General features: G+C 62.0%; 2 long non-coding RNA genes across 4 annotated transcripts; one reads left to right on the top strand and one right to left on the bottom strand.

The window, feature by feature from the left end:
- Positions 1–3: 3 nt before the first annotated feature.
- On the bottom strand, positions 4–2,668 carry LOC140611107 (uncharacterized). The gene is made up of 4 exons (XR_012012446.1): positions 2,309–2,668; positions 1,286–1,484; positions 409–496; positions 4–283 (listed from the first exon to the last, which is right to left on the bottom strand). It is a non-coding gene; the product is annotated as an uncharacterized lncRNA (long non-coding RNA).
- Positions 2,669–3,214: 546 nt separating this feature from the next.
- LOC140611105 (uncharacterized) lies at positions 3,215–8,787 on the top strand. 3 transcript variants are annotated; one of them, XR_012012443.1, is made up of 4 exons: positions 3,215–3,714; positions 4,285–4,488; positions 4,998–5,119; positions 8,669–8,787. It is a non-coding gene; the product is annotated as an uncharacterized lncRNA (long non-coding RNA). The 3 variants fall into 3 exon arrangements; XR_012012442.1 differs by having other exon boundaries at positions 8,527–8,781; XR_012012441.1 differs by lacking the exon at positions 8,669–8,787 and having other exon boundaries at positions 3,218–3,714; positions 4,998–5,405.
- The last annotated feature ends 1,138 nt before the right edge of the window (positions 8,788–9,925 follow it).

Raw genomic sequence — 9,925 nt, 5'->3', positions numbered from 1 at the left:
TGCTGTGGGGGGCAGCGTGCTGGGGAGGGGGCGGTTGGGGTGAAGGGGCCCTCCCGAGGGAGAGGGCTGAGACAGGTTCTGGAGGAGGCCGGGAACCTGCACCGAGGAGGGCAGACCCCGCTCGCCCCCTCCGGCCTCAGTATTCGCATCTGTAAAACGGCAGAGCCTGGAGCTGTCCTTTAAGGAGATGGGGCCTGAACAGCCCCCAGCCTGGCCCTGCAGGAGCAAACTCCCGCAGCTGGGACTCGGACTCCCCTTGCCACCAGCAGCAGACTGCGAGCTCCTAGAGGGCAGAGCAGGCCCTGAGAAGGGCAGCCGAATCCCTGCCACCAGACCGGGGTCGCTGGGGGCAGGCGTTCCACTGGGGGCACAGACCGCAGCCAGCCTGGGAGCATCCACCACACTCACCTGGGACATCGCACCTCCTTGCTCCCATCTTGGTAGGAAAAACCTCAAAGTTTGTTAAGTCGGTCAACAAGCATGCCTGGAGCACCTCCTGCGGACCAGACACAGCTCTAGGCACCGAGGCGCAGCAGACACAAAATAGAGAGAAACCCCTGCCTGGCGGTGATGCCTGCCCCTGTGTTGGAGGCGGGGGAGCCAAAGTAGACGAAGCCCTCCCGAGCTGAGCAGCACCGCCTTCCAGCCAACAGATAATTTATTGAGCATCTATCAGGGGCCAGGTATCCTTCCAGGTGCCAGGAATACGAGGGTGACCGAAGGGGAAGCGATTCTGGCCCTCTCCGAGCTCTGCGGACAAGGCACAATCACAGCTTGGCGATTGGGGAACTATTTGTGTGTACAGAGAAAGACTTTGGGGAGCAGTGGTGGAGACAAGAGGGAACCTACTTATCTGGGGTGCCTGAGAGACATGCGACCTACCCAGGATGGGAGCGCAGGGGAGAAAGAGATCCTGAGGACAGAGATGTGTGTGTGTGTGTGTGTGTGTGTGTACTAGTGTTCAATGGCTCCCTATTGTCATCAAAATAAAATCCAAACTCTTCTCTTTTCCCACAAGGCCCTGCACAAACCCCGTCTCTGCCCTTCCCTCCCTGGACCCAACTGCCTTCATCTTCACCCTCATCCCCTCTGCTTCCGACACTCTGGCCTCTCCACTCTTTTCCTAACCGACCAGATAGGGGCCTGCCTCAGGGCTTTTGCATTTACTGTTCCCTCTGCCTGAAATGCTGTTCCCTTGCTTTGGGTCATTCAAGTCTCAGCTCAGAGGTCACCTAAGAAAGCCCCCTCCAGGCCACCCATTTCTACGGTCATTCACTCATCCCACCTGGTTATTCCCAAATCCTGTATCCCGTCCTCCCTCCTTCGAGGTCCCGCCAGAGTGTGTTTTGTTTCGCCAACACCACATTTCCCTGCGGGTTGTTCTATTCGGCATTTGTCTCCCTCACTAGGCCATGTGGGGACAGAGCCGTTTCTTGCAGAGCCTGGCACACAGCAAGTGCTCAATAAACGGATAGGCAGAGGAGCTGGGGAGAAGAAACAGCTGATCAGCTCAAGCCGGAAGTCACTGGCCACACTCCTGCTGGGAAGGGCTAAGAACGGAGTTCCACCTTTCTACAACGCCAGGAATCCCCGGTTCTGGGGTGGGGGTCCGTGAAGTCCTAATTCCAAAACCTTTCCAGGAAGCGCCATGCCTCCCCGGGATGTTCCCGGGGTCAGTAGGTGTAGCACCTTCCCCCAGACCTGGGCCCTGGTCCTGCTCTCCCAAGACAGAGCATTGGCCTAGGCCTAGCCCCTTCCCTCCCCTGCACCTGCCCCCTCAATCTTGCTCCCTATCCGCAGAGCGCCCCCTCCGGCCTGAGCCAGCTCTTCATCCTCCCCCCTCTGAGCTCCAGCCCCAGCAGGCTTTAACTCTCGCCATCATTTTTGGGCCTGGCCCTCCCACATAAAAGCTTCCCATGGGGGCACCTGGGTGGCTCAGCAGTTGGGCATCTGCCTTCGGCTCAGGCTGTGACCCCAGGGTCCTGGGATCAAGTCCCACATCAGGCTCCCACAGGGAGCCTGCTTCTCCCTCTGCCTGTGTCTCTGCCTCTCTGTGTGTCTCTCATTAATAAATAAATAAAAACTTTAAAAAACAAACAAACAAAACCCTTCCCATGGCTTCCTATGGCAAACTTCCTCAGGACAAACCCCAGATCCTCTGGCTAGCCTCAGATGTCCTGCAGCACCTGGCCCGGCCTGGCTTCACCTCCCTCCACCCCTTCACCTACTCTCTCTGCTCCAGCCCACGCCAGTCCCATTACCTACTCTGTGTTCTCTCCCACCTCCGGGCTTTTGCTTGTGTGGTTACCTCTTCCTGGAATTCGCTACTGCTCCTTCTCTGCCTGGAGAAAATCCATTTTTTCAAGGCCCAGCCCCAAAGCATCTCCTGCAGGCATCCTCTCCTCCGGAAGGTACCTTCCCCCTCCACACAGTGAGCACAGGCTGTTCAGGTGGGTATTTATTCTACAACCCACCCTCATGCTGGAAGGCCCTCGGGCTCCTAGAGACGCCTGGCCCAGGATAGGGAAGTGGGGGGTGGACAGAGTTAGGCACTGACTCCTGGGTCACTGATGGAGTGAGCGCCTGCAGACCAGACGGACAGGGCCTCTGCCTGGTGAAGCCAGAGAGGCTTCCTGGAGGAGGGGACCTTGAGGCAACAGGCTTTAGACGTTTCTACCAGGCACACCCCGCAGGGGAGGGTAAATACAGATTTGTGGATTGCCCAGAAGCCACAAGACCACACACACACACACACACACACACACACACACAGGATGGTGTACGTGATTCGCCAGGAGGGAGGAGACCGTTTGCTGTGAGCTCTGCTTTGGGGGCAGCTTTGAGAATTTGGGGGGGCTCAGCTGGGAGCAGTGAGATGGGGGACCCACCGCACCACGCTGAAATGCACACGCGGCAGGGGCAGCAGGCCGGGCCGGGCAAGGATCGCCGCGGTGGGTTCCGGGCTGGACAGTCTAGCACGACCCTCTCGTTACCCCAGAAGCCTGCGCCCCGCGAACTCGCCCCCCCCCCCCCCCCCCCCCGCCCGCCGGGGCTGCACGCCCCACCTGCAGAACCGGGCAAGAAGCTGCAAAATGGGGGAAGGGACTTCGCTTCTGATCCCCCTCCTCCCGCCGTACGGAACGGCTCAGCCCCAGTCCCTGCCTGGGTTTTTATGAGGTGGGTTTTTTATTTTTTATTTTTTTTAAAGGAAAAAGCCGAGAAGCAGCGCTGGGACCCCGGATTGCTCGGACCACCTTAAATCAGCCTCTCCGCCTCGGCTACTGTGGAAATTCCTCTCTCCGCGGTGGTTGGCTGCGCGCGCCAGCCAATCGCCTCGCGGCGCTCCCACATGGGTCCGTGACGTCACAATGGGCTCCGGCCAATGGCGATCGAGGACCCCGCAGCCAATGGCAGGAGGCACTGGGACGGGCTGGGCCAATCAGAGGGCTGCCAGCGGGGTAGGAGCGTGTGGCTCCCCCCCGCCCGCCAGACGCGGAGAGCCTCGTGGACGCCGGGCCTCGGTGATGCCGGGGCTGGGGGTGGGCGATCCGGTGCCGTCAGGCTCCGAAACCCGGGGTAGCGAGCCACCCCCAGCCCGGCGGGCCCCTCCTCAAATGCCAGAGCCCCTCGCCCAACACCCTGCCCTGCACAAGCCCGGCCAGCTGGCGCCCCACGGGGCGCCTCTCGCCCTATTTCACAGATGGGTAAACTAAGGTAGAAGGACCCTTCCCACCCCCCCCCCACCCCCGGGAAGAGCCGAGACTGTCGCCCGGGGCTGGAGGCTCGCTAGCCCGCGTCAGTTTTTGTCCCCAGGCCAGATGGGGGGAGGGATAAGCCGACGGGGAGGCGGAGGCGCGGGAGGTGCGGGAGTCCCGTGCCTTGGTTTCCCCGAGCGCAAACGCGAGAGGAGGCGGGAGCGGGCCTCTCGGAAAGACTACGATCCCCAGAAGGCGTTGCGCGGCGCCCGCCAGGGCTGTCAATCAAAGTAACGTGGGTCCCTCTCGGGCCGCGCTCCCCCGCCCGCCGCCTCGCTCCTGCCAGCTCCCGCTCCCTCCCCGCCGGCTCCGGGCCCGGCGCGGTATAATTACAGCCCATTGATCCGACCCGGGCCGGGAAAGCGGCTCCCTCGGGGAGGCCAAGCCTTTGGCTTCCGACTTCGCCAACCTCTGCCTCCCGCCCCCCCGCCCCCCCGCCCCCAGCCGAGCTGCTGGGCCACCAGCCAAGCCTGTCCCCTCCTGCCGGCCAGGGCTCTCAGGTGACCTCTGAGCCTCTGTTCCTGCCAAGGTTGGCGCTGAGCCCCCCCAGAAGAGTCACTCACACGTCGCCCTCCACCTGGGAACGTGGGAGCCCTGCCCGGGCTTCTGGCGCCCCCCACCGTGACCTTAAGACGCTCGCGGGCCTCTCTCTGGGCCTCAGTTTACTCACTTGTACAGTGAGATGGTTGGAAGCGACTTGTTGGAGAAACCAGTGCTCTCTGCTGTCCCCCGGGTGAGCAGCCAGGCTAGGGATTCAGGGAGGGGCTCCCAAGTTTGGGACAGCAAGGGGGAGACCAGAAGACCCTCTCAGCCCCCTGTAGTCAGGGCTGAGGTGCAGGGACCGGGACTGGACTGTCGGTGGGAGCAGAGACGGAGCTGGAGCAAGGTCCCTGCTTGGGAAGTTGGGAAGGCTTCCTAGATGTCAGAGGGGGTGTCGAAGCTGGGGTTCTGCAGAGTGCATAGGAGCTGCCGCATAGAGGAAAGCTGGGACAGTGTTAAGTCTTCCCCTGGGATTGAGGAGTCATGGGCTCTGACGCCTCACCTTGCAGGGCGCACCTCTGGCCAGGCCCACGCTGTGAGGTGGGGGGGGGGACATGGTCAGGCCCCATGGGGTGAAAGGCCCCAGCTACTACTTTCACTAGGGCCTGCAAAGGTGCGATGGGCTCTGACGGTGGGAGTCAGGGACTGGGCAGGAAGGAGGCACTAGGATTGGCTGAAGGCTCCCAATACCGGCCCCTGCAGGTGCAAAAGAAAAAAGAAGGGGCCACAGGGAGTCCTGGATGGCCTCTGCTCTGCTCCACGGGGCTCCCCACCTGGAAACTGAGGTTGAGGACAGAATCTTCCAGGAGGTGAAGGCCAATCAGGTATTTTAAAATAACTCCTAGTAAATGGTCCATGTTGGGAAGCCACTGTTCGGCCATTGTGGCCCAAAGGCCTTCTCTCCCTGGCCTCCCGCTTCACACCGGTCTCTGTATGCACCCTCCCTTCCCCCCACCCGTGTACCCATTAAAATGGCTCAGTCCGGGGCAGCCCCGTGGCTCAGTGGTTTAGCGCCACCTTTAGCCCAGGGCCTGATCCTGGAGACCCGGGATGGAGTCCCACATCTCCCTGCATGGGGCCTGCTTCTCCCTCTGCCTGTGTCTCTGCTTCTCTGTCTCTAAAAATAAATAAAATCTTTAAAAATAATAATAATAAAATAAAATGGCTCAGTCCGTAGAGCATGCGACTCTTAATCTCCGGGTCTTGAGTTCAAGCCCCAAGTTGGACATGGATATTTACTTAAAAAACTATTTATCTGTCTATATACGCATATGATCAGACCCCATCCTTTCCTCTGCTCAAGAATCTTCCAGAGGTCCGCATCACCCTCAGAATGAAATCCAAACTCCCCCCTTTGTCTACATGATCCAACCCCTGTCCTCTCCTTGTCCTCATCTCCTTCTCCCTCTCCCTCCCTCCCCTCTCAGGCCTCTCGGTTGTTCCTCTAACATACCAGGCAAGGTCCTGCCCCCTGGACCTTTGTATAGGCTGTTTCCTTTGCCTGGACCACGGCTGACTCTTCTCCCCTTCCAGTCTTGGATGGAGCATCACATGCTAGTGAGGCCTGCTCCGGCCAGCCGGCTTAGGGGGGCCCTCAACCCTCCTACTTGGTCAGCCGCCCTCATTTTATGAACACTCATCTCTGAGCACTTACTGAGGATTTTACGGTCTGCCCAGGCCCGACACAGAGCCTGCTCCATGTATTTGTTGGGAGGATAAAGCGGCAAGCCTAGGGAGGGACAGAGCCCGTCCCGGGTCACCCAGGATTTGGGGCAGGGCCCCGGAGCCCCTGACTGCCTGCCCTTTGCTAACCTAGCTTGCGGGGATCAGGGGCCACCTGAGGTCACACTTGCCTTGAAGGCCTGGGTTCAGATCCTACCTTGCTGCGGTGTCCCCGTGATTCTGTGAAAGGAGAGGTAGGAACTTCCTCCTATCATCACAGAATCCAACAGAGGCTCAGGCAAACCGGCTTTGCCCATCACTACTGTGCCGGTGTGTGCAGGGGAGAGCCCGGCCGGCAGGAGCAGGCACAGGAAGGGAGCCTCGATTTGGGGAGCCCTTGGTCATTGCCCGTATCCCAGACCCCATACCACGCACACCCCCTCCACCCTGAGTCTGGGCCTCACCTCTACGCTGTGGCTGCCACGTGCCGGATCCCTGTGAACCCTGCCTCCATCCCTACTCTTGGGGTGCTCCTTGCTGGACCCCCGATTCAGCGTCCCCAGGGGGTGGGGCATAGATGTGTGTGGAAAAGACCCCACACACAATGTGGCCCCATTGGCCTCTGGTTTGCTGTGAGACCTCTCACTCTGGGCCTTAGTCTGCTCATCCAACAAAGGGGCTGAGCTGCCCTGACAATGCTCCCTCCCGCTGCCCTGAGTGCTGCCCCCCCTTATTCCCTCCTCCCATTCCCCCCACCTTGCCTTTGATGCTCACAACAGGCCTGCAAAGCCGGGGGTGAGAACCTGCCCAGAACAGGCGGTGCTGCCTCTGTCTGGGCTTCTGCCTGCAGCGCCCCCCTCCCCTTAGCCATCTTCCCTGGAAGGCTCCTGTCATCCAGGTCTTAGCTCAGATGTCACCTCCACGGAGAGAGGCCCCTTGTCATTCTCTGTCTCCTGCCCCTGTTGGATTTCTCTTTGTAGCCTTTGACTGTTCTCTGAAATTATCTTATTTGCTAGTTTATTTGTTATCTGTCTTCCCTGGATGCTGTGGGCTCCATGAGGGTCAAGAAGCACTCTGTCCTGGGTCCCTGGGCACCCACCCCAGAGCCCAGTACACAGCAGGCGTCCAATAAATGCCTGCGGCCAGTCCATCTGGCTTGGGAGCGTGGAGTGGAGGCGGCCAAGTCTAGAGACGCCTAAGGACCTGCCCAAGGTCACACAGCCCCGGTGCTTGTGGTGGGCTAGCCCTGTTCAGGGCCCGGGCCACCCCCTCCCCGCCGCCCAGGTGGGCAGACCAAGTGCCAGGCCACCCGCCGCCAGGGCGGGGAAACCCACCATTCCCCGCGGGGGCGGGTCAGCCCTTACCCAACAGGCCCGATCAGGCCCAGCAGGGCACCCGGAGCGGGCCCCGCCTCTCCCCCAGGCCGGGAAAGAGGAGGGGTGAAGGGGAGGGGGCTGTGGAGAGGAGGCAGGGCTGGGGATGGGGAGAAGGGGGAGGAGGAGGAGGGCGAAGGGGGTGGAGGAGGAAGGGGCGGAGGCGGGGAGAGAGGGGGTGGGAGGGGGCGGAGGGTCAAGGGCGGGGGAGGGGCCGGCTTCCAGGCCTGGCTGGCGCCCAGCAACTTGGCCCAGGGGCCCGGGTGGGTGGGAGAGGCCTGTGCGGGGAGGTGGAGGGGGATGGAGGGTGGGGGCACTGCAAGGGGAGGCTCCGATGGCAGGGAGGGGGCACAGAGCGGGGTGGGGGGGCACACGGGGAGAGTAGGAGGGAGAGATAGAGAGGGAGGAGAGATCTAGAAAGACCTCGAAGGACGGTGGGGGGCGGGGCTGCAGAGAGAGACTCTGGGACATCCAGAGCCAAGGGTGGAGACACAGGGAAATGCTAGGATACTGGGAGGGACCCTGGGGGGGAGGTGTCCCTGGCGGGCAGGGCGGGTTGGGCGCATGGGCCCCTCCTGCAGCTCCCAAAGTCGGGAAGCATCTAAATGGGAAGGCCAGGCGCCCCCGAGCCCCTCCTCTGCACCAACACCTGCCGGGCTCCCGGGGGCTGGCTCCGGGCCACCTCCTCTGCCGCTGCCCGAGGCTCCCGGAGCCTCCCCTGCCCGCCTACTGCGTGCCCGGCACCCTCTCAGCCTGGGGCCTCGGCCACCACCGCCTCAGACCCCATCCCTTTTGTCCGGGAGGGAGCTCAGAGTGAGGGGAAGAAGGAGAACAAGGGAATATCTGTGGACTTAAGTTGTGAGCAGTGATTGATGCCGCGAAGATAAAGCGGGAGAGGGGGTGTTGATGGCGGTGATGGCAGCGAGTGCCCAGCTCTGGGGACAGCATGTTCCAGGCGGAGGCAAAGGCCCCGAGGTGGCATCAGGGTTGCTCACCCCCCCAGGCACGGGGAAGAGGCCAAGAACTGTTGGGATGGAGGCCTCCACGGGAAGGGGGGGTGCCTCAAGGAGCAACCTCACCGCCTTCCCACCCTCCTCAGCCCAGCCCCTCCTGCTGGCCCCTGACCTGCTGGCCACCCCATCCTTGAAGGCCCCCCTCCCCAGCACTGGCTCCCAGAAGCTCTCTCTTTCTCTTAGACACAATGGCAAGGATCCTGGACCCTATGGATGGGACCTCCCTGCCTCAGGATCCAGGTTCTCGGCTGTGAAGCTCTTGGGCAAGTCACTACCTGTCCTGAGCCTCAGTTTCTTTATCTGCAAAATGGTCCTCCCTTCACAGGTATTTTCAAGAAGTAACAGAGATGAGGTGCCTGGCTGGCACAGTCCAAAGAGCACGTGACTCTTGACCTCTGGGGGGAGGGGGTTGGAGCCCCATGCTGGGGGTAAAAATGAATAAACATAATAATAAAAATGAATATAAAAAAATGAATATAAATATATATTTTTAATGAATTAGACTAGTCCAAACCCTTGGCCAAGGCTGGGGCCGTGACAGATGTTCACATCGTGGCTGTTGATGATTTGTCACCCCTGTGACTTGCTTGGCCTTCCTGATTATTTCCGGTGCCTCTTTGTGGGGCTGCGAGCCCCTTTAGCGCAGCCCAGGGGACCCACCTGCCTCGTTCTGTGGCCCCGATAACGTGCTGCAGTTTTGCTGTCTGCAGAATGGGCCCGTGACATCATTTCCAGGTCCCAGGCTCCACCAGCCCTGGCAGCAGGGCCTCTTTCTGTTTCCCCCCCAAGACTGAACCGCGGGTGTACCCGGCCCTGCTGGAGGTGGCCACCTCCTGGGTCAGGCCCGGAGTTCCAGCTCCCCCCCGGGGGAGGAGGGCTGGCTCTCTGGGGCTGGGGGCTCTCAGACCTAGGAGTCCCCGGAGGTACGGAGGGGCCTAGGGGGACAGGGGCAGCCGGGATTCTCCAACACGGAGGACATTAGGACCATTGTAGGGACAGGAAATCGAGGTGCAGAGTGGAGGGGGGCGCACACCCCTGATGCTCGCAGATCCCCCAGCTGAGAAGCCTCTGCATGAAAGGGGAGCGGTAGGGGAAGGGGGGGCCTTGGGAGAGGGCGCAGGGGCCTCCCCTGCAGGGATGCTGTCTGAGAGGGGGTCGGGTGGTCAGATGGGGGGCGGCACCCCCTAGGGCATCGCCCCTCCCCCTCCGCTCCCGCCCCCTCCCCGCGGTGCCCCCCGCGCTCCGCCCGCCCCCTCCCTCCATCTCCGCCCTCGTCCCCCCTCCTGCCACCCCCTGGGCTTCCTCCTCGCGCTCCCCCTCCCCCTCCCCTCCCGCGCCCCCTTCCCCTCTCCGCGCCGCTCTCCGGGGCCCCCCTGCGCCCTCCCGCCGCCCCCGCCCCCTCCTCCCGCCTCATTAGGCGCGGCCGCGGCGCGGGGCCCATTAGCGGATCAATTAGCCGAGGTCGCCGGCGGCGCGGTCGTTAAGCGCGGGAGGCCGCGGCGGGGAGGGGGCTCCGGAGGCCGTCCCTGCGCCCGCCCGGCTCCGCGGCCGCGGTCGCCACCCCGGGGCCGCCCCGGCACCC

This window comes from Canis lupus, chromosome 19 (genome assembly GCF_048164855.1).
Source record: "Canis lupus baileyi chromosome 19, mCanLup2.hap1, whole genome shotgun sequence".
Taxonomy (NCBI): Eukaryota; Metazoa; Chordata; class Mammalia; order Carnivora; family Canidae; genus Canis; species Canis lupus.
This window is presented reverse-complemented; position numbering and strand designations above follow the sequence as displayed.